The sequence below is a fragment of the Lampetra planeri genome, chromosome 82 (assembly GCF_965212315.1).
Source record: "Lampetra planeri chromosome 82, kcLamPlan1.2.h2, whole genome shotgun sequence".
Lineage (NCBI taxonomy): Eukaryota > Metazoa > Chordata > Hyperoartia > Petromyzontiformes > Petromyzontidae > Lampetra > Lampetra planeri.
This window is the reverse complement of record NC_136186.1, coordinates 4,242,975-4,267,187: the sequence shown is the minus strand read 5'-3', so window position 1 is coordinate 4,267,187 and position 24,213 is coordinate 4,242,975. Positions and strand designations below refer to the sequence as shown.

At 47.1% G+C, this 24,213-nt stretch overlaps 1 long non-coding RNA gene and 1 pseudogene across 1 annotated transcript; both read right to left on the bottom strand.

The window, feature by feature from the left end:
• Positions 1-8,885: 8,885 nt before the first annotated feature.
• LOC144738446 (uncharacterized) lies at positions 8,886-18,154 on the bottom strand. The gene is made up of 2 exons (XR_013589267.1): positions 18,040-18,154; positions 8,886-14,248 (listed from the first exon to the last, which is right to left on the bottom strand). It is a non-coding gene; the product is annotated as an uncharacterized LOC144738446 (long non-coding RNA).
• Positions 18,155-20,912: 2,758 nt separating this feature from the next.
• LOC144738392 (uncharacterized) lies at positions 20,913-23,151 on the bottom strand (annotated as a pseudogene).
• Positions 23,152-24,213: the final 1,062 nt, after the last annotated feature.

The window sequence follows — 24,213 nt, the reverse complement described above, 5'->3', positions numbered from 1 at the left end:
GCAGTCACGAAAGCTCCTAAATTAAGATTGAACCACTTCTACGGGGAAGTTTTAAGCTTATCCTTTTTCTTTCTGGCTATTTGTTCTCTCTGCCTGTGTCCTCTCTTTGGAATTTTCACACTTAAAATTCTAACTTAGCAAATTTTGAAACACGTAATCAACCAGGCTATGCGTTAATTGTGTGTTAACCGACTCTCTGTGTTGTATTACATCACATTTCGATATTTTGCTGGGTTATTTAATTTTCGTGTGCCTGTCTCCTAGTTTTCAATTTTGCGTGCGCGTTCCACATTGTCATCTTACTTGCAGCAGCAGCAGTACGTTGGCGTACACTCATTGATATGCTAATTCTCTCTGCCCCCTCCCTCTCTCCGTTCTCGCCCCCCCTCTCTATATTTAAGGGACCGTCATAGAGACAACCCCTCTCTTTGTGCCGATGTGTGTCCTCTCTCTGTGTGCCGTTGTGATGTCTGTCTGCTTGTATGTCTGTCTATAGTTTTCTAGTTAGATTTTTTGTTGCTATTTCTTTTATACCTGATGATGATTGCTTGTGTTGCAATCGAAACGTCGTAATATGTTATTTTAATTTATTATTTTATTTTTAGACGTGACTTAACCGAAAAGAACCAAAGAATAATTCCTGCAGTCACGAAAGCTCCTAAATTAAGATTGAACCACTTCTACGGGGAAGTTTTAAGCTTATCCTTTTTCTTTCTGGCTATTTGTTCTCTCTGCCTGTGTCCTCTCTTTGGAATTTTCACACTTAAAATTCTAACTTAGCAAATTTTGAAACACGTAATCAACCAGGCTATGCGTTAATTGTGTGTTAACCGACTCTCTGTGTTGTATTACATCACATTTCGATATTTTGCTGGGTTATTTAATTTTCGTGTGCCTGTCTCCTAGTTTTCAATTTTGCGTGCGCGTTCCACATTGTCATCTTACTTGCAGCAGCAGCAGTACGTTGGCGTACACTCATTGATATGCTAATTCTCTCTGCCCCCTCCCTCTCTCCGTTCTCGCCCCCCCTCTCTATATTTAAGGGACCGTCATAGAGACAACCCCTCTCTTTGTGCCGATGTGTGTCCTCTCTCTGTGTGCCGTTGTGATGTCTGTCTGCTTGTATGTCTGTCTATAGTTTTCTAGTTAGATTTTTTGTTGCTATTTCTTTTATACCTGATGATGATTGCTTGTGTTGCAATCGAAACGTCGTAATATGTTATTTTAATTTATTATTTTATTTTTAGACGTGACTTAACCGAAAAGAACCAAAGAATAATTCCTGCAGTCACGAAAGCTCCTAAATTAAGATTGAACCACTTCTACGGGGAAGTTTTAAGCTTATCCTTTTTCTTTCTGGCTATTTGTTCTCTCTGCCTGTGTCCTCTCTTTGGAATTTTCACACTTAAAATTGTAACTTAGCAAATTTTGAAACACGTAATCAACCAGGCTATGCGTTAATTGTGTGTTAACCGACTCTCTGTGTTGTATTACATCACATTTCGATATTTTGCTGGGTTATTTAATTTTCGTGTGCCTGTCTCCTAGTTTTCAATTTTGCGTGCGCGTTCCACATTGTCATCTTACTTGCAGCAGCAGCAGTACGTTGGCGTACACTCATTGATATGCTAATTCTCTCTGCCCCCTCCCTCTCTCCGTTCTCGCCCCCCCTCTCTATATTTAAGGGACCGTCATAGAGACAACCCCTCTCTTTGTGCCGATGTGTGTCCTCTCTCTGTGTGCCGTTGTGATGTCTGTCTGCTTGTATGTCTGTCTATAGTTTTCTAGTTAGATTTTTTGTTGCTATTTCTTTTATACCTGATGATGATTGCTTGTGTTGCAATCGAAACGTCGTAATATGTTATTTTAATTTATTATTTTATTTTTAGACGTGACTTAACCGAAAAGAACCAAAGAATAATTCCTGCAGTCACGAAAGCTCCTAAATTAAGATTGAACCACTTCTACGGGGAAGTTTTAAGCTTATCCTTTTTCTTTCTGGCTATTTGTTCTCTCTGCCTGTGTCCTCTCTTTGGAATTTTCACACTTAAAATTGTAACTTAGCAAATTTTGAAACACGTAATCAACCAGGCTATGCGTTAATTGTGTGTTAACCGACTCTCTGTGTTGTATTACATCACATTTCGATATTTTGCTGGGTTATTTAATTTTCGTGTGCCTGTCTCCTAGTTTTCAATTTTGCGTGCGCGTTCCACATTGTCATCTTACTTGCAGCAGCAGCAGTACGTTGGCGTACACTCATTGATATGCTAATTCTCTCTGCCCCCTCCCTCTCTCCGTTCTCGCCCCCCCTCTCTATATTTAAGGGACCGTCATAGAGACAACCCCTCTCTTTGTGCCGATGTGTGTCCTCTCTCTGTGTGCCGTTGTGATGTCTGTCTGCTTGTATGTCTGTCTATAGTTTTCTAGTTAGATTTTTTGTTGCTATTTCTTTTATACCTGATGATGATTGCTTGTGTTGCAATCGAAACGTCGTAATATGTTATTTTAATTTATTATTTTATTTTTAGACGTGACTTAACCGAAAAGAACCAAAGAATAATTCCTGCAGTCACGAAAGCTCCTAAATTAAGATTGAACCACTTCTACGGGGAAGTTTTAAGCTTATCCTTTTTCTTTCTGGCTATTTGTTCTCTCTGCCTGTGTCCTCTCTTTGGAATTTTCACACTTAAAATTCTAACTTAGCAAATTTTGAAACACGTAATCAACCAGGCTATGCGTTAATTGTGTGTTAACCGACTCTCTGTGTTGTATTACATCACATTTCGATATTTTGCTGGGTTATTTAATTTTCGTGTGCCTGTCTCCTAATTTTCAATTTTGCGTGCGCGTTCCACATTGTCATCTTACTTGCAGCAGCAGCAGTACGTTGGCGTACACTCATTGATATGCTAATTCTCTCTGCCCCCTCCCTCTCTCCGTTCTCGCCCCCCCTCTCTATATTTAAGGGACCGTCATAGAGACAACCCCTCTCTTTGTGCCGATGTGTGTCCTCTCTCTGTGTGCCGTTGTGATGTCTGTCTGCTTGTATGTCTGTCTATAGTTTTCTAGTTAGATTTTTTGTTGCTATTTATTTTATACCTGATGATGATTGCTTGTGTTGCAATCGAAACGTCGTAATATGTTATTTTAATTTATTATTTTATTTTTAGACGTGACTTAACCGAAAAGAACCAAAGAATAATTCCTGCAGTCACGAAAGCTCCTAAATTAAGATTGAACCACTTCTACGGGGAAGTTTTAAGCGTATCCTTTTTCTTTCTGGCTATTTGTTCTCTCTGCCTGTGTCCTCTCTTTGGAATTTTCACACTTAAAATTGTAACTTAGCAAATTTTGAAACACGTAATCAACCAGGCTATGCGTTAATTGTGTGTTAACCGACTCTCTGTGTTGTATTACATCACATTTCGATATTTTGCTGGGTTATTTAATTTTCGTGTGCCTGTCTCCTAGTTTTCAATTTTGCGTGCGCGTTCCACATTGTCATCTTACTTGCAGCAGCAGCAGTACGTTGGCGTACACTCATTGATATGCTAATTCTCTCTGCCCCCTCCCTCTCTCCGTTCTCGCCCCCCCTCTCTATATTTAAGGGACCGTCAGAGACAACCCCTCTCTTTGTGCCGATGTGTGTCCTCTCTCTGTGTGCCGTTGTGATGTCTGTCTGCTTGTATGTCTGTCTATAGTTTTCTAGTTAGATTTTTTGTTGCTATTTCTTTTATACCTGATGATGATTGCTTGTGTTGCAATCGAAACGTCGTAATATGTTATTTTAATTTATTATTTTATTTTTAGACGTGACTTAACCGAAAAGAACCAAAGAATAATTCCTGCAGTCACGAAAGCTCCTAAATTAAGATTGAACCACTTCTACGGGGAAGTTTTAAGCTTATCCTTTTTCTTTCTGGCTATTTGTTCTCTCTGCCTGTGTCCTCTCTTTGGAATTTTCACACTTAAAATTCTAACTTAGCAAATTTTGAAACACGTAATCAACCAGGCTATGCGTTAATTGTGTGTTAACCGACTCTCTGTGTTGTATTACATCACATTTCGATATTTTGCTGGGTTATTTAATTTTCGTGTGCCTGTCTCCTAGTTTTCAATTTTGCGTGCGCGTTCCACATTGTCATCTTACTTGCAGCAGCAGCAGTACGTTGGCGTACACTCATTGATATGCTAATTCTCTCTGCCCCCTCCCTCTCTCCGTTCTCGCCCCCCCTCTCTATATTTAAGGGACCGTCATAGAGACAACCCCTCTCTTTGTGCCGATGTGTGTCCTCTCTCTGTGTGCCGTTGTGATGTCTGTCTGCTTGTATGTCTGTCTATAGTTTTCTAGTTAGATTTTTTGTTGCTATTTCTTTTATACCTGATGATGATTGCTTGTGTTGCAATCGAAACGTCGTAATATGTTATTTTAATTTATTATTTTATTTTTAGACGTGACTTAACCGAAAATAACCAAAGAATAATTCCTGCAGTCACGAAAGCTCCTAAATTAAGATTGAACCACTTCTACGGGGAAGTTTTAAGCTTATCCTTTTTCTTTCTGGCTATTTGTTCTCTCTGCCTGTGTCCTCTCTTTGGAATTTTCACACTTAAAATTCTAACTTAGCAAATTTTGAAACACGTAATCAACCAGGCTATGCGTTAATTGTGTGTTAACCGACTCTCTGTGTTGTATTACATCACATTTCGATATTTTGCTGGGTTATTTAATTTTCGTGTGCCTGTCTCCTAGTTTTCAATTTTGCGTGCGCGTTCCACATTGTCATCTTACTTGCAGCAGCAGCAGTACGTTGGCGTACACTCATTGATATGCTAATTCTCTCTGCCCCCTCCCTCTCTCCGTTCTCGCCCCCCCTCTCTATATTTAAGGGACCGTCATAGAGACAACCCCTCTCTTTGTGCCGATGTGTGTCCTCTCTCTGTGTGCCGTTGTGATGTCTGTCTGCTTGTATGTCTGTCTATAGTTTTCTAGTTAGATTTTTTGTTGCTATTTCTTTTATACCTGATGATGATTGCTTGTGTTGCAATCGAAACGTCGTAATATGTTATTTTAATTTATTATTTTATTTTTAGACGTGACTTAACCGAAAAGAACCAAAGAATAATTCCTGCAGTCACGAAAGCTCCTAAATTAAGATTGAACCACTTCTACGGGGAAGTTTTAAGCTTATCCTTTTTCTTTCTGGCTATTTGTTCTCTCTGCCTGTGTCCTCTCTTTGGAATTTTCACACTTAAAATTCTAACTTAGCAAATTTTGAAACACGTAATCAACCAGGCTATGCGTTAATTGTGTGTTAACCGACTCTCTGTGTTGTATTACATCACATTTCGATATTTTGCTGGGTTATTTAATTTTCGTGTGCCTGTCTCCTAGTTTTCAATTTTGCGTGCGCGTTCCACATTGTCATCTTACTTGCAGCAGCAGCAGTACGTTGGCGTACACTCATTGATATGCTAATTCTCTCTGCCCCCTCCCTCTCTCCGTTCTCGCCCCCCCTCTCTATATTTAAGGGACCGTCATAGAGACAACCCCTCTCTTTGTGCCGATGTGTGTCCTCTCTCTGTGTGCCGTTGTGATGTCTGTCTGCTTGTATGTCTGTCTATAGTTTTCTAGTTAGATTTTTTGTTGCTATTTCTTTTATACCTGATGATGATTGCTTGTGTTGCAATCGAAACGTCGTAATATGTTATTTTAATTTATTATTTTATTTTTAGACGTGACTTAACCGAAAAGAACCAAAGAATAATTCCTGCAGTCACGAAAGCTCCTAAATTAAGATTGAACCACTTCTACGGGGAAGTTTTAAGCTTATCCTTTTTCTTTCTGGCTATTTGTTCTCTCTGCCTGTGTCCTCTCTTTGGAATTTTCACACTTAAAATTCTAACTTAGCAAATTTTGAAACACGTAATCAACCAGGCTATGCGTTAATTGTGTGTTAACCGACTCTCTGTGTTGTATTACATCACATTTCGATATTTTGCTGGGTTATTTAATTTTCGTGTGCCTGTCTCCTAGTTTTCAATTTTGCGTGCGCGTTCCACATTGTCATCTTACTTGCAGCAGCAGCAGTACGTTGGCGTACACTCATTGATATGCTAATTCTCTCTGCCCCCTCCCTCTCTCCGTTCTCGCCCCCCCTCTCTATATTTAAGGGACCGTCATAGAGACAACCCCTCTCTTTGTGCCGATGTGTGTCCTCTCTCTGTGTGCCGTTGTGATGTCTGTCTGCTTGTATGTCTGTCTATAGTTTTCTAGTTAGATTTTTTGTTGCTATTTCTTTTATACCTGATGATGATTGCTTGTGTTGCAATCGAAACGTCGTAATGTTATTTTAATTTATTATTTTATTTTTAGACGTGACTTAACCGAAAAGAACCAAAGAATAATTCCTGCAGTCACGAAAGCTCCTAAATTAAGATTGAACCACTTCTACGGGGAAGTTTTAAGCTTATCCTTTTTCTTTCTGGCTATTTGTTCTCTCTGCCTGTGTCCTCTCTTTGGAATTTTCACACTTAAAATTCTAACTTAGCAAATTTTGAAACACGTAATCAACCAGGCTATGCGTTAATTGTGTGTTAACCGACTCTCTGTGTTGTATTACATCACATTTCGATATTTTGCTGGGTTATTTAATTTTCGTGTGCCTGTCTCCTAGTTTTCAATTTTGCGTGCGCGTTCCACATTGTCATCTTACTTGCAGCAGCAGCAGTACGTTGGCGTACACTCATTGATATGCTAATTCTCTCTGCCCCCTCCCTCTCTCCGTTCTCGCCCCCCCTCTCTATATTTAAGGGACCGTCATAGAGACAACCCCTCTCTTTGTGCCGATGTGTGTCCTCTCTCTGTGTGCCGTTGTGATGTCTGTCTGCTTGTATGTCTGTCTATAGTTTTCTAGTTAGATTTTTTGTTGCTATTTCTTTTATACCTGATGATGATTGCTTGTGTTGCAATCGAAACGTCGTAATATGTTATTTTAATTTATTATTTTATTTTTAGACGTGACTTAACCGAAAAGAACCAAAGAATAATTCCTGCAGTCACGAAAGCTCCTAAATTAAGATTGAACCACTTCTACGGGGAAGTTTTAAGCTTATCCTTTTTCTTTCTGGCTATTTGTTCTCTCTGCCTGTGTCCTCTCTTTGGAATTTTCACACTTAAAATTCTAACTTAGCAAATTTTGAAACACGTAATCAACCAGGCTATGCGTTAATTGTGTGTTAACCGACTCTCTGTGTTGTATTACATCACATTTCGATATTTTGCTGGGTTATTTAATTTTCGTGTGCCTGTCTCCTAGTTTTCAATTTTGCGTGCGCGTTCCACATTGTCATCTTACTTGCAGCAGCAGCAGTACGTTGGCGTACACTCATTGATATGCTAATTCTCTCTGCCCCCTCCCTCTCTCCGTTCTCGCCCCCCCTCTCTATATTTAAGGGACCGTCATAGAGACAACCCCTCTCTTTGTGCCGATGTGTGTCCTCTCTCTGTGTGCCGTTGTGATGTCTGTCTGCTTGTATGTCTGTCTATAGTTTTCTAGTTAGATTTTTTGTTGCTATTTCTTTTATACCTGATGATGATTGCTTGTGTTGCAATCGAAACGTCGTAATATGTTATTTTAATTTATTATTTTATTTTTAGACGTGACTTAACCGAAAAGAACCAAAGAATAATTCCTGCAGTCACGAAAGCTCCTAAATTAAGATTGAACCACTTCTACGGGGAAGTTTTAAGCTTATCCTTTTTCTTTCTGGCTATTTGTTCTCTCTGCCTGTGTCCTCTCTTTGGAATTTTCACACTTAAAATTCTAACTTAGCAAATTTTGAAACACGTAATCAACCAGGCTATGCGTTAATTGTGTGTTAACCGACTCTCTGTGTTGTATTACATCACATTTCGATATTTTGCTGGGTTATTTAATTTTCGTGTGCCTGTCTCCTAGTTTTCAATTTTGCGTGCGCGTTCCACATTGTCATCTTACTTGCAGCAGCAGCAGTACGTTGGCGTACTCATTGATATGCTAATTCTCTCTGCCCCCTCCCTCTCTCCGTTCTCGCCCCCCCTCTCTATATTTAAGGGACCGTCATAGAGACAACCCCTCTCTTTGTGCCGATGTGTGTCCTCTCTCTGTGTGCCGTTGTGATGTCTGTCTGCTTGTATGTCTGTCTATAGTTTTCTAGTTAGATTTTTTGTTGCTATTTCTTTTATACCTGATGATGATTGCTTGTGTTGCAATCGAAACGTCGTAATATGTTATTTTAATTTATTATTTTATTTTTAGACGTGACTTAACCGAAAAGAACCCAAGAATAATTCCTGCACTTAGACCCTTCTTTGTTCAGCAACTTTAATTCATAAACAAAAACATAACACTCTAATATGCGAACTCTTATGCTTGTGTAATGCGAGCAAGGATTGAGGGGGGGCGGAGTCTGGGTCACGTGAGGAGAGGGAGGAGTTAGGGTCACGTGGGGGAGAGGATTTAGGGAGAGAACTGGAAGGGGAACGGGGAGTTGAGACGGAGTGAAACAGGAGGAGGCCACGCTGGGCAGTACGGGGAGAGTGGCGCGGTCGCCACGCGGTGGGAGACGTCGGCACCGTCAGCCATCGGTGTCAGGACGCAGAGGGCTAGCGAGCGGTGGAAGGCTAGCTGCAGAGCGGAGCAGCAGTGAAGCTGCACAGCGGAGCAGCAGTGAAGCTGCAGACGGAGCAGCGGTGTGGCTGCAGGGCGGAGCAGCAGAGAGGCTGCAGAACGAGCAGCAGAGTGGCTGTGGAGTGATCGTCGGGAGAGACGCAGGCCTGAGCGAGGACGCCGTGTGAACGAGATTCTACGAACCCAAAAAAAGGACAACGGAGATCGACATTGAGAAAGAGTCCTTTATTACACTTGGAATTGTCAACACAGTACTCCTGGAGATGTGCTCCTCATTGATCCGTACATTTAACCCTCAATGATTATGTTGTTAAACTGGTTAACAGAGGAATCGGTTCATTTCTCAGAGTAACGCGAGCATATACGGCGATAGGAAAAAGTCCTTAAAATAAATGTGACGATATTCATACGAACGGCAATAAAGAAACATGTCCCGAAGGCAAAAGTAGACCTCAATGAATTCATTGGTAGATTATGTAATTAACTAAATGTCTCGGAACAATGGTGTGCGGCAGTGTGCCTGCTTCAGCAAATGCTTTTCAATTGGCTAAGGCGTAAATAAATTCGCGGGCAAGATTCTGTGATCAAAATAAATATTTCAACACAATAGTCTTCCTGTGAGTGTGTGGATTCGTAATGTAGGCTTCTAAATGTTTAGTTTCGTCAATGAATTCATCGGTACAGTTAAAATTAACAAAAAGAACGACTAAAATACCTCTCAACGACCGTATCCATGTGACTCAATGGGCAGCAATGTTCTTCATTATCAGCTAATAGTTGACGCACTCTCATCATTCTTCTTATTGTAATAAAGGACTTTCACTGTGTCTGTCTCCGTTGTCCTTTATTTGGGTTCTTACAACTTTGCCCCACACGGCCCTCGCTCAGAGCCTTCTCCGTCTCCCGCTTGGCAGCTGCCGTCGCTCACGTAGCCTTTTCTCCTCGCTCCCGATGCAGCTCCGCTGCTGGCTCTCCTCTCAGCCTCTCCGCCTTTATGCAGTCTCTCAGCTGTTCTCTCTGCAGCTCCACCGCTGCTCTCTGGTTCCCCCATCCCCGGACACCGCTGGCCAACGGTGCCTCCTCCCGTCCTGTGGCGATCGCGCCACTCTCCACCCTCTGCCCTGCGTGGCCTCCTCCCGTCTTTATTCTTACACTCTCCCCCCGTCTCTTCCGGTTCCTGCCCTGAAGAGCTTTCCCTTCTCCCCCACGTGACCTAACCCCTCCCCCCGTTACGTCATATCCGCGAGGCCGTTTACGCCCGCATTACACCACCCTCCCCCGTGGAGAAAATTTCAGCCGTCCTCGGCTAAACAACCACAAGTATTGCGGGCGACCACCAACCATCAGACATGCAAGGACAACGAAGCATACAATAAATATAACAATAACAACAAGAACAGTGTTGTATATGTTGGGTATGAAAATTTTGATGTGTTGTATGTGTGCGTGGGTGAAATTATTATGTTGTATATGTGGGTTATGAATATTCAGTGAAAATAATAATAATAATTGAAATTTGGCCAAATGTGTAATTATCCGGAAATATGTTAATTGAGGTAATTATGCACATTTAATTATGCCAATTCGAGAGGTAATCGTAGTAATTATGCGAGTGGGAGTAATTATGATAATGCAAGTCGTTATGATAACCAGACCCCGCCTCGGTGACGAGGGTGGGTTATCGATCGGAATAAGGCAATTAATCGTATGCAGTTATGCAGGTGTGGTGTAAGTATGCAGGATTAACTTAGATTAACTCGGCATCGTTGTCTAGGTTCGTCTCATTCTCGCTTATCTTTAGGTCCCCGGTTCACCCCGTTATCGCTTTAACATTTATTGAGTATGTGTTAGTGTGTTTATTAAGGTCACCAAGTTCAGATCTCAACGCAGAAGCAGATCTTATGCATAGTTCAGGAAAGAATCACACAACCACTTCTGTATTAATCAATTTATTACTAATTCAACCTCAACTATGATATAGTATGCGAACTCTCAATCCCGGAACGTCAATACGGCATCAATACAGTATCATCAACGATTGTCTGATTTCACTTTGACAACGGCACATGGATCCCGCATAACGCGATGGTTGTTAGTGAGAGAGAGAGTCGTTAAAACATGCAAATACTATGCTAAGAAAACCTTAACGTTAATGAATGAAAGATACTTGAAAGATTATACGGCGATAAAAACACAATCAAAAACAGTTATTATTCTTAAAGGCACCAATCTCAACAGATACATCGGCAGGTTATCTGACAACAGAATGGCTCGGAGTAAGGGCCGGCGACGATGCTCCTTTTCCGAAGATCGTTATCTTATATCAAATTTACTAATTGGGGACCAGATCACCTGTTAAGGATCTGGTGGGCCACCACTCCCCACGTGAGCGTTGCTCGGCGGAAGGAGGTGCCAAGAATCAATTCGTATTGATGGATCTGTTGGGAATTTATGCGATTAAGAGTACAGCCCACTAAATATTAAAGATAAAAATTACGAATACTCTTATAAACGACGGATGGCCATCACTCGGTCTCGAGTGTTTCTTCACAGCCACGGATGGCTTATGGGTTCGAGTGTGTTTGAGTGGTAAGAGTGGTCTTGAATAGTCAATGTTCGGAGTCGGTTCTTTATGTCAATTAGACGCCTGGTGGTCGTGTGGTGAGGGGGCGGTGCGCGTCATACGTATTAGTCGCTTCCCTGTCGCGGTGAACTTGGTTCGGATGTCCGTCGATACGCTGTCGTAATTCGGAACCCGGTCGGTAGGTGGCGCCCACAGCTCGCTCGCAGCGCGCAGTGCTGGGTCGTCACCTCGTCGCCAAACCGCGACCTTCAGCTGCAGAGCGACCTTCGACTCGGCAGAGGTTGGGCTGTCGCGGCCGAGTTGAGCTGTCAAGCGGGTCTTGCCCGCCTGCAGAGGAGACGGGGAGCCGCTTGAGTCGAGCCCCGAGAGCCGTCTGAACTCGGCTGAGTCCCAGAAGCTGAAGAGTCGAGCCGACCCGTTAGTCGCAGCTCGCCCTTGAGTCGACCCGCTCGGTCGAGCTGAAGATGAGTCGAGCCGACCCGCTGGTCGAGCTCGGCTGGTGAGTTGACCCTTCTGGTCGAACTCGGCTGGTGAGTTGACCCTTCTGGTCGAACTCGGCTGATGAGTCGAGCCGACCCTTCCGGTCGAGCTCGCTCCTGAGTCGACCCGTTGGTCGCACTCGTGATGAGTTGACTCTCCTGGTCGAACTGGTTTCCAATGCTCAGAGTCCTTTCTTTTATGCCGAAAAATCCCTTTGGGTCCTGCCCACAAGGCGGGGTTTTCTTTTGATTTACTGTGTCAGGATCTGTCCATGTGTAGGTGTGTTCATGTGTGTGTCCGTACGTCCGTGTGTCCTTGTGTGCATCACCCACGGTATTTTCCGTTGTCATACTCCCTCCATAAAATCCATGAGCAAACAATCAGATGTTACAAATTGCCTCGAAGTCGTCTCTCTGTCTGGGTGCAATATTATCTCTTGTCTGGCCTTCTTCATGAACCAAAACACAGACGTTACAAATCGTCTCACAGGCGTCTCTGTCCGTGTTGCACGACCTGGAGGGAGGGGCACACTCCCTCCGACCCTCACAGACGCACACAGACATGGTTAAAAAGTTTTAAATTAACATTTGTCCCTTACCATTTCCCAGTTATGATTCTGTATGTAACCTCAGGTGTGTCGTTTCCCATCGTGGTGCTTGACCCAAGTGGAGGTGCCTCCCCGAGCACATACACACTCCCATCCCGCGCTGCGGGGATACAAAGACGGCCGGGATCTCCCTTTCCCTCCGACCCTGGGTTTAACATCGCTCTTTTATTATGTATTTTATTTCGACCTGGTGGTGATTTATCCCGCTATCCTGGCTTTTCATAAGTTTTACTTTTGTCTTTCATGCATAGGCTTATTATTATTAATTTATTTCCGATATCTTAGGTTAAGGGGTAAGTTTCTTGATCCTAGGAATTCGTATTCCTTGGTGTCTGCATGGTTATATAAGCGGAATATAGTTGACGGTGAATAGCGTTAACATTGATGTTATGTACGATATTATGTATTGTGATGTCTTTAACTTAACTTGTTGGTCAGGCTTCACTGACATGAAGTTGCATTTCATAGCCTCGCAGGTTTTTGCCTCACTCTGTCTCTGCTCGCCGTTGTTGTTGCTGTCCAGCTGACGCCGTTAACTCAAGGCCTCATTAATTTCCGTCACTCCTTGTAGGTGAGGGCGGTTGAACCTTGGAGTCAGTTCTGGTTTTTGTCTGCTTGCTTTTTCTGATGTCCCCTGACCCCGGGAGTTATCATTCCTACTTTTATGGCCTGTCGAAGCCCGACTCGCTGTTGCTGGGCTTGGTGTGTTGTTCCCGGCTTTTTTGCTTACGTTTGCAGTTCGCCGTGCTCTTAATTTCCTTCCCTCTTCAACCTTATATCGACTATTCGCTCCTGTCTGGGTGCGATTCAATTTTGACTTAGGAAGGTTCTGATTGTCATATGCTTTGGGTCGAGTTGTATATTAAGGTATGGAAATAACATTTCATATTGACTTAATGATGGTGATGGTTCAGTAGGCGTAACTTGTGGCCTGGTTTAATTGGAGTGGGTGTGAATATCAATAACTTTAGCCTCTCCTGTTGTTAAATTCCGACTTTAACGTTACTTTAATAGCAATACAGAATTATTGAGCTTTTTGACTTAACTAGGCGAACGCGAACTCCTGGTAACCTCCGCAGCCTTGTTATTCAGCTGAGCCTGCAGCCTTGAGAGAGGCACAACCCCTTATTCTCGTCTCACTGTGGCCATCCAGCCTTCTGCTCTGGGAGTGTTATTCTTAATTTCAGGTCAAAGGCCCCCTCACGTTCAGCCGGGCAGGGTTGTTAATCAGCTCCCTCCCCTGTGCACACAGCGTTGCTGACCCACTTCATTTGACCACTCACCCTGGATTTAATAATTTAATTCCTTAAAACCATGCAGGATGGTTGGCTTTTTGCCTTAATTATGTCTGGCTGACTCTCCCACTGTCTCTGCCGCCTGCACGGGTGACATATGCCCGTTCATCAGGCCCCCTCCTTCCTTGAAGCAAGGTTGCAAATTCTGTCATCCCAGCCCTCCTCCAGTTCATTACTTAACAACACCTGGTGTTTTGCAGTTTGCTGCGCTTTGGGGTGTTTTCATTCATTATATATCAAGTAAAAAGATAATATATAAAAATATCAAGTTTGGAAGAAGGGTTAGGATACAACAACAGCATTAATCAATGAAAAGTAAGGGACTTCGACCGCGTGCGGGTCGCCGGCCCGTCCCGGACGGGCGGCGGCCCCCCTGCAGACCGAGAACGCGACGGGGTTTTAGGAGCGACAGGTTCAAAACTGCCTGTCGCTATTGGAGGCCCGCCAACACCACGGTCCCGTTTCCCCGAAGGACCAGAGTCCAGGGTGTCCCGCAATCGTGTCTGTGGCGGCGTCGGAAGGGCGGCGGGACTCGGTGTCCCCGCAGCCGTGGTAGGCCCACCCCGAGCAGAGTCCCCTGTCTCCTGCGGTGTCACGGCCGGTTTGTCTGTAAAAGGCACGACAGGCGCTCTTGCAGGGTCAACAAGCACCGGCAAGGGTGCGTCGGCAGCAACAGACACCGGCAAGGCAACATCAGGAGATGACGCATCCGTTCGAGGGGCCACGTATGGTTTCAAGCGAGACGTATGGACGTACCAGCGCCGAGATCCGAACCGAACGCGTGCAGACTGCGGGGTTGGGAACCTCGATAAGCCGAACAGGCCCCTGCCATGGTTTATGTAATTTAGGGGAGGTCCCTGGCCGCACCTGCGGGCAATGCAGCCAGGCCATATCCCCCACGTTCCAGGGGCACTTCCCCTTTGAGCGTCGAGCGCACCGTTCGTTCCGGGCCTGGGCTTTGGCCGTTGCCATGCGGGCCCCTTCCCGCGCCTCAGTGACGCGGTGAACGGTGTCCTGAATGTAATCAGGAAGAGGTTTAGTAGGTCCCCTCACTCCTGTCCCCAACTGCACATCCATCGGCAGCACGTTTTCGCGACCGTACATAAGAAAAAACGGCGAATATCCCGTAGACGCATGCGGCGTAATCCGGTATGCCGAGAGTACCCCAGGGATATGCAAATCCCAATCCGCTTGCTTTTCATTCACCGTGTGACACAGCATGGCGGACAGAGTCCGATTCAGCCGTTCAACCATGCTATCCGTCTGCGGGTGGTAGGGATATGTCCGGATCTTTTTAGTTCCCAGAGCCGCGCACACCTCCCCCAACAACTTTGAAGAAAAATGTCAGCCCTGATCCGTGAGGAGCCTCTCCGGCGCCCCCTTGTCCATAACGTACCCGAATAGAAAGGCGTCCGTAATAGACGCCGCCGACTGGTCGGGCAAGGGCCAGGCCATCGGCCAGCGGGAGAGGTACTCCACCCCAACTAGCAAGTATTTATTCCCCTTAGCGGATGGCGGGAAGGGTCCCAAACTATCTAACGCCACCAGCTCATTAACTCGAGACACTTGAATAGACTGTATTGGCGGTACATATGGGTGTTTAGGCGGCTTCCGCCGGGCACATTCGGGACACGCGCGAACGTGCCCGACGACATCCGTCGTCATGCCGTGCCAAAAGTAATCTCGCTGCAACGTCAATAGGGTCTTCTGCACCCCCAGATGTAATAGCGTGTCGCAATGCAGAGTCCTAATCAATTCGTACCGCAAGGATGCCGGTACAACAAGACGCCAGCGTTCCTGTAACCCTTCCCTCCACATCAGCAGTCCGTCGCGGAGAGCAGTTCCCGGCGTTCCCCCAGAACCCGGTCCCCCACTCTCCTTCGCAGCCCGACTCCGCAAGGTCCCCAATGAGTCGTCCAGCATTTGTTCACGAATCCATATAGCCCTTGGAAGGTTCAAAATCCCATCGGCCGGTCCCGGCCACTCTGGAGCCTCAGGCACCTCGACCCGCAACGCAACAGGCCGAGGGGGCTGATGGATCGGCGTACACCTATGCGTCCCCGACGCGAACGCGCAAGGGGATCGCTGCAGCAACCTAGAGAGCGCGTCCGCATTCGCGTGACGCACCCCCTTCCGATGTTGAATTTGGAAGGAAAACTCCTGCAGCGTGTCAACCATCGCGCCAACTGGGCGGATGGTTGGTCCACCTTCAGGGCAGACTGCAAAGCCGCATGATCCGTGCGCACAATAAATGAACGGCCGTAGAGATACGGTCGAAATTGGCGGAGAAAATAGACAATAGCCAAAAGTTCCCGGCGAGTGACGCAGTAGCGGGTTTCGGCGGGGGACAAAACCTGGCTACCGTACGCCACCACGTGCTCCACACCGCCTTTGGACTGTGACAACACGGCCCCAATGCCCGTGTCACTCGCATCCGTATCCAGAATGAAGGGGTGATCAAAATCTGGATAGTCCAACGTCGGCGCCGTAGCCAACCGATCGCGCAGGCATTTAAACGCCGCCTCCTCCGGTGGTCCCCAATCAAATTTCCGTCCTTTACCCGTAAGGAGGTGCAGAGGCCTCGCGATCGTTGCAAAGTTGGGAACAAACCTACGGTAATATGAGGCAAACCCCAAAAAACAACGCACATCCCCCACCGTGGCCGGGGTTGGCCAGTCACGGACGCACGCCGTCTTGTCCGGATCCATGGCAACCCCGTCCGCACTAACTATATGTCCCAAATAGCGCACGGACCGTTGCAGTAGGTGACATTTCTTAGGTTTAAATTTCAGATTGGCGGAGCGCATCCTGGCGAACACCGCCTCCAACCTCAGTAAATGTTCGTCAAATGTGTGGCTGAAGACGATAATATCGTCTAAATATATCAGACATGTCTCCCACTGCAACCCCGTTAATACCAGTTCCATCAACCTCTGAAATGTGGCGGGGGCAGCATTCAACCCCATCGGAAGACAATTAAATTGAAATAACCCCTGCGGGGTACAGAAAGCAGTCTTTTCCCGCGAGGACTCATCGAGGGGAAGCTGCCAGAATCCCGAAGAGAGATCCAGCGTCGAAAAGAACTTGGCCGCCGACCAGGCATCTAGGAAATCGTCCATACGCGGCAGGGGGTACGCATCTGCCACGGACAATTTATTTAATTTCCGAAAATCCACGCAAAATCGCAATTTCCCGTCTTTCTTTTTAACCAAGACAACAGGCGCGCCCCATGGGCTGTTAGATGGAGATATTATGTCCGTAGCCAACATGTCATCCACTGCCCCTCAAACATGATCTCGTTCCGCCGGACTCATCCGATGCGAGTTCAACCGAATAGGAGCAGTGTCCCCTGTGTCAATATGATGGGAAAGCAGGGAGGTGCGTCCCAAGTCCAGATCGTCGGAGCTAAACACATCGGAATAACTCAACAATAGCGCGCGAAGCGCGGAACGCTGTTCCCCGGAAAGGGAAGAATTTTCCCCGCACAATTCGGCGATCCAGCGATTATCTGGGGCCGCAGGGCCCGAAACACCGGCAACTATCTCCCGGCGGCCCAGATAATCCTGGGCCGTAAACGCCGTAGTGGCATGTGCCACAACCGTTCCAGCCGGCACACACACATTTTCCGTACTCCCATTAAGCACCTGCAAAAATGGCTGCTGGTCCGGCCGGATAATAGTCTGCGCCCCGACGAGCGCCGATCCGCCCGTTATGATAGCGGACGGCGATAACAAAACCCCAGTTGCTCCCTCCCGACCAGGTACAGGTTTCCGATATCGCAAGAAGATAAGCATCTGCGAGCCAGGTGGAATGTCAACAGATACCTCGGACAACGCCTGCACCTGGCAGACCGGGGCAGGTCGCCCCCAGGGCGACGGCAGAAATGTAATTTTTCGACCGCCCGGTAATTCGATAGTTTTGATTAACTCTAATTAGAATGGGCATTTTGGCCAGAAAATCAGTTCCCAACAAACATTGAACCGCAAGGGACCTCGAGATCAACACAATTCCCGAGGCCGACACTCCCCCGATAGATATATTGGCGTCCACCTGGCCCACAATGCCCATGCTACCCCCGTTCGCCGCAACGCAGGAATCGTAAACCGGACGCACGGCCTCTGGTGGGATGCCCAACAGATGAAAAATGACATCCGATATAATGGTCGCGGACGCACCGGAGTCCACTAAAATGCGCACGTCAACCCCCTGTATAGAACCCGGTACAGTGGACGAACCAGTAGCGGCCGCGACAACCCGCCGTGCCAATTTACGCCACTGCGTTACTGAGCGACATGGCCCAGTCAATGGCCTCCCGTTATTAACAACACCCGGATCGCGCGGCAATGGTGATGAATGAGGTGTCAAGCCTTGCCGGGTGTCTGGTGCGCACCGACTTGCCTTCCCAGGAGGGTCCTTCCGCGGCACGTCAGCTGTCGAGGCCTCCTGCTGGGGCGGTCCTGGGATACGGGCCCAGCAGTCCCTGGCGTAATGGCCCTTACGACCGCAGCGGAAGCACTCTATGTCGTTGCGCCGCACCGCAGGCTCGCGTCGGCGGTGCAGATTGCGGCCCCAGTCCACTGCGGGCCGACCACTGCGCAGAGGCGGCTGTCAGCTCCTGCAGGCACCCCCCGTCAGGAACGTACACCGCCTTCTTGGGATCCCACCCCACGGCACCTCCCTCGACGATGGGCCCCCCCGTCCACGCCGTGACTTGCTTCCAGCGTCGTAGATTAAATTGGGCATCAAGACACTTTGCGGCCGCCCGGGATGTCAGCTTTTCATGGCCACACACCGGCATAGGGATCCCCAAATCCCTGGACAGCTCGAGCATCTTGCCCAAAATGAGGGGTTCCAGTAGGTCAGGCTCCGTCTCCGGGTATGCGGCCATGGCTAACTCCAAGACAGCACCCCTGTATTCCACCGGCGATTCTTCGGGTGCCCGCTGGCGTTGAACGAACCGGCGGTGAGCATCATCCGGCGGCTCGTACGCATCCGCCATCTCGTGGAAAACTCCTCTCAATGTCTTCTTTTTCTCGGCCTTTATAGAACGGAAGAATCGCACCGACTCGTCGTCGAGAAGAGTTGGCAGAACTTCCAGGGCCTCTGCGTCAGTCCACCTGGCGGAGCGCACCGCCGCCAAAAATCTGCAGGCGAAAGCACTCCAGTCGCCACCGATGGAAAATTATTTTACAGTTGTCAAGTGACGGCTGCGACTCCTTGCTGCGCCGTCTTCCGCAGGTGACTCGTCGCGTGGCATATTCAAGATGGCGTCGCACCGCAACGTGCCCAAGATGGCGGCCCCCTGCCGCGGAGGGTGCAAGATGGCGGCTTCCCGCTGTTCTTCCCCTGCCACGCCCAAGATGGCGTCTTCGTGCCGTGTGACAGATGGCGCTGGCAGCGCAGGCAAGACCGCGGCCTGCTGATCACGGGCCTCCCCGACGCCGTCGCGACGAGGTCGCACAGTTGCGCCAGTACGGTTTTCAAGGTCTCCAGCTGCTCCGCCATCTGCCTCCATCGTAAGTCAGTGTCCTCCGGCGCGGACGGGTCCACCGACGTGGCGACATCTTGAACTCCCGGACCCGAACTCGTTCCCGGTCGGATCTCCTCCTCAATCGCAGGGAGGTCCACCGCCTGAGGAAGGTCGTCGTCGTCGGATGATGTAGCAGACGATGGTGCAGGAATATTCTTTCTTCTGAGCTGTTTTGACATGCCGTTTCACTTCTGACACCAGCGTAATAAAGGACTCTTTCACTGTGTCTGTCTCCGTTGTCCTTTATTTGGGTTCTTACAACTTTGCCCCACACGGCCCTCGCTCAGAGCCTTCTCGGTCTCCCGCTTGGCAGCTTGGCAGCTGCCGTCGCTCACGTAGCCTTTTCTCCTCGCTCCCGATGCAGCTCCGCTGCTGGCTCTCCTCTCAGCCTCTCCGCCTTTATGCAGTCTCTCAGCTGCTCTCTCTGCAGCTCCACCGCTGCTCTCTGGTTCCCCCGTGCCCGGACACCGCTGGCCAACGGTGCCGAGTCCCGTCCTGTGGCGATTGCGCCACTCTCCACCCTCTGCCCTGCGTGGCCTCCTCCCGTCTTTATTCTTACACTCTCCCCCCGTCTCTTCCGGTTCCCGCCCTTAAGAGCTTTCCCTTCTCCCCCACGTGAACTAACCCCTCCCCCCGTTACGTCATATCCGCGAGGCCGTTTACGCCCGCATTACATTATTATTAGTCCCGGTATGTGCGGTATGTGTGTGTTTGGTGGTTTTGTCTCCTTGATAAATTCTTTGCGTCAAGCAGACGCTGGGTGATACGTGGTGAGTATGTGAGTGTGGGGGAGGGTCATACACACAGCTTCCTCGCTCTCTCGCTCGGCGGCAGCTGGAGCTGCTGCCCACTGCTGGATAAAGAGTCGGCACGACGCTCGCCGTCGGCGGCGCGAGATGATTCCGTCGTCAAATAGCGCCCGCAGCTCGTCTGCTGGTCGCCGTTCCTCACTCTTGTCTTGGTTCACAGCTGGTGCTGGTCGGTGTGTGTGGGTCGAACCCACGGCGCTCTCGCTGGTGCTCTCCTCTTCCTCACGGGAGGCTGGTCAGGCTCTTTCCCCTGCTGAATGAGCTGAGTCGGCACGATGCTTGTCTTTGAAGGTGCTCGACAGCGCTCGCCGCTCGTCCGCTGGCAGCTGACACCCTTGCTCGGTGGCGCTGCTGCGCTCTTTCTCCGGCTCCGTGCTCTCTGGCGATGCCTGGTTGCGCGTGCAGCTGGTTCTCTGCGATGCTGGCTTGGTCGATGCTTGGGCTTCCACCCTTTCTCCCGGTTGATTGCTCGTCGTTGCTCGTCACTCTATCTCTCGGGCTGCAGCTGCTCGTGGCAGCTGGCACTCAGTGTAGAATAACTTTGAGCGATACTTCTTCTGTCAGCGTCGAGCTCGTACTCGGGTGACCCATTACTATTCGGCAAGCCTCTACATTCTTGGTTGATTGCAGAGTCCCACCCCAGAGCTTGCTGCTTGCAGTAAGTCAACTCTGCGTTGATTTCATAGACTCGTGGCTTCTGCTGGTGCAGCTCGTTGACGATGTGCCAGTCACGGGGGCAGGTTCCCCGGAGCCTGCCGATCGCAGCTGCTCGGGGGAGCTGGAACTCACTCTCAAAACTTGTAAATTGTATTCGAAAAACCTCTTGAACAACTGTGAAAGCTTAGTACAATACAACTTATCGCAATCCTTGACTTTGCAAGCAACTCAAAACATCAGGATGAATGTAGAATAAAACTCTCAGCGATACTCTGTCAGTCCATGCCGAACTCAGCACCGAGCATCACCTCGCCCCTCTTCTCTGCGAGACACAACACCCATTGTTGATCTCGAGGCCATGCCCCGGAGTCTGCCCGTCGCAGTACTCTCTGTCGCTTGTAGTCTTCTGTAACTTGCAGTAGTCTCAATGTATGGGTCGTGCCTCTGTTTTAACGTGAATTTCTCTCCCCTCGGATCACCGTGTGGTTAGTCATAGGACGCAACATATGCATTGTCTTTGAAACTGATTGGTCCACACCAGAGACAGCTTTCTTTCGAGCCTAATATCAAATGGTGTTAATCCAGAGGACGCCAATAGGCGTGCTCTTTGAGTGTTTGTGATGAGGTATGATACAAAACTCCGAGTTGTTGAGGCGATTAATCATATAAATGCTAATATTATTATAACAGAGTGAATGCTTGGGAGCTTATTGGCTCTCGATCCTAGTTAGAGATCTACCCAACCCACGGGGCCGCAAATACTGACTGTTCTTACTCTGCAGGTTGAACCTAGGAATGGAGTGTTCAACTTCACGTTTTTTTCATTGAATGCCTGTGACAAATGTGAAACTATTGTAGCTTCATTGTCTCAAGCTTACACATCTACAGGTTCTCCATTTGACTTTGTATTGTCTAAGAAGTCTACCCACACCTCCACTTCCACAAACTGCTGGGAGTTGCCTCACTCTGCCTCACAGTCAGAATTCTCCTCCTGCTTCACGTTGCCTCCATTGATGTGAAGGTCCGATTTTGGAGTTGAATGTTCATCTTCACATTTGACCTTCACTTCTTCGCTCTTCACTGTCACTTCTTCGCTCTTCACCGTCGCCTCTTCAAATTTCACCTTGATACATTTCATAGTGTCCAAGCTGGAATTTACTTCTGGTTATTTTTTCAGGAGGGATGGGCTCATTGCAGCACTTTGACTTTCACAAGTCGATTTCAGACTACACTCCTTGGGGGCCTTCTGATGCCTGTGTGTTCTCTGGTGTCTATGAAGCTGTTGTGACTGTGCAAACGCCTTCCCGCACAGAGTGCACTTGAAGGGTTTCTCTCCTGCGTGTGTTCTCTGGTGTATTTTAAGATTTGATGAATATGAAAATGCCATTTCACACACACTGCACTTGAAGGGGTTCTCTCCTTTGTGCATTCTCTGGTGGATTTGAAGATAAGATGAACTTGAAAATGCCTTCCCACACACAGTGCACTTGAAGGGTTTCTCTCCTGTGTGTGTCCTCTGGTGTTTTTTAAAATAAAATGAACTTGAAAATGCCTTCCCACAAACAGTGCACTTGAAGGGTTTCTCTCCTGTGTGTGTTCTCCGGTGTTTTTTAAGATAAAATGAACTTGACAATGCCTTCCCACACACAGTGCACTTGAAGGGTTTATCTCCTGTGTGTGTTCTCTGGTGTATTTTAAGATAAGATGAACTTGAAAATGCCTTCCCACACACAGTGCACTTGAAGGCTTTCTCTCCTGTGTGTGTTCTCTGGTGTTTTTTAAGAGCAGATAAATCTGAAAATGCTTTCCCACACACACTACACCTGAAGGGTTTCTCTCCAGTGTGTGTTCTCTGGTGTATTTTAAGATAAGATGAACTTGAAAATGCCTTCCCACACACAGTGCACTTGAAGGGTTTCTCTCCTGTGTGTGTTCTCTGGTGTTTTTTAAGATAAGATAAACTTGAAAATGCCTTCCCACACACACTACAATTGAAGGGTTTCTCTCCTGTGTGTGTTCTCTGGTGTATTTTAAGATAACATGAACTTTAAAATGCCTTCTCACACACAGTGCACTTGAAGGCATTTTCTCCTGTGTGTGTTCTCTGGTGTATTTTAAAAGAAGATGAACTTGAAAATGCCTTCCCACACACACTACATTGAAGGGTTTCTCTCCTGTGTGTGTTCTCTGGTGTATTTTAAGATAAGATAAACTTGAAAATGCCTTCCCACACACACTACACCTGAAGGGTTTCTCTCCTGTGTGTGTTCTCTGGTGTTTTTTAAGAGCAGATGAATCTGAAAATGCCTTCCCACACACAGTGCACTTGAAGGGTTTCTCTCCAATTGGAGATCTCTGGTCCTGTGTAAAATTTCCAGTAGAATCCATGCTGTTTGCATACTGGTCCCATTGTTGTCTTTGTCTACCGAGCCGCGCTGAGTGCCTTTGCTCCATCAGACCAATCCTGCAGAGGAAGCATCAGAAGAAGCATCAGCTGCAGACAGAAAAAAATGTCCACACCATCTTCATCAGTATCGAGGCACAGAGGAATGAATATATACACAGTCACACATGACTTACACGTCTATATTTATTCATATATTCAGGATTATCCCCAATTCGTCACACCGGCTGTTAAGGCACACAATGAGAGGGCAAAATGTTATAAATATGCCTGGAAGCACTAGTATCTTCAAAATAAAAGTTAACCCAAAACACCAAGCACACAATTTCGGCAGCCTGGCTGCAAAAGAAGTATTTATACAAGCAAAATTCATTCATAATCAACGTTTATGGGTTTAGATCGCGTTATTTATAAATGTGTCGTAACCCTCCACCACCCGACACGGCCAATCAGTAAAAAAGTGTCACGTTGACAAAAGACAAATTAGTTCACTGCTTTAGCCCACCGGTGTGTTGAAGCGCGAAACCACAACATTTACAATTTGAGTAAATGTTGTGGTTTCGCGCTTCAACACACCGGTCGGCTAAAGCAGTGAACTAATTTGTTTTTTGTCAACGTGACACTTTTTTACTGATTGGCCGTGTCGGGTGGTGGAGGGTTACGACACATTTATAAATAACGCGATCTAAACCCAAAAACGTTGATTATGAATATTGATCGCGAAAGCCTACGTGTTAAGCAAAATTCAGCTAACATAGCAAAGGCTGTTGGGAATAATACTATTTGTATTATGCAGAAATGCATAAATAAATGTTCAATCGTGACTTTAGAGGTGTGAAGTCAGGCTCAGATTTTCTTGAATGCTTGGATGAACAGATCTAACTTCAGCAGCATATGTGCTGTTAATTTCCTGTTTCCATTCTTCCAAAAAGTTCCAGAGAGAAACTAAAATAAACGATTGTTTTGATTTAACCTCCATATCCAATAGTGAATATAATTTACTGCAAATACAAACTTGACACTGTCACACACTGGCATGGTAAAAAGTGGTGGTGTGTCCAGAACCATGCCTGGCCGCCTTCATCGGCTCAGTATTGACGCTTCCTCCCTTCACCATGTAATTAATTTAAGATCAATCAACATAGCAGAGGCCCACAAGCAGTTCAGCTTTC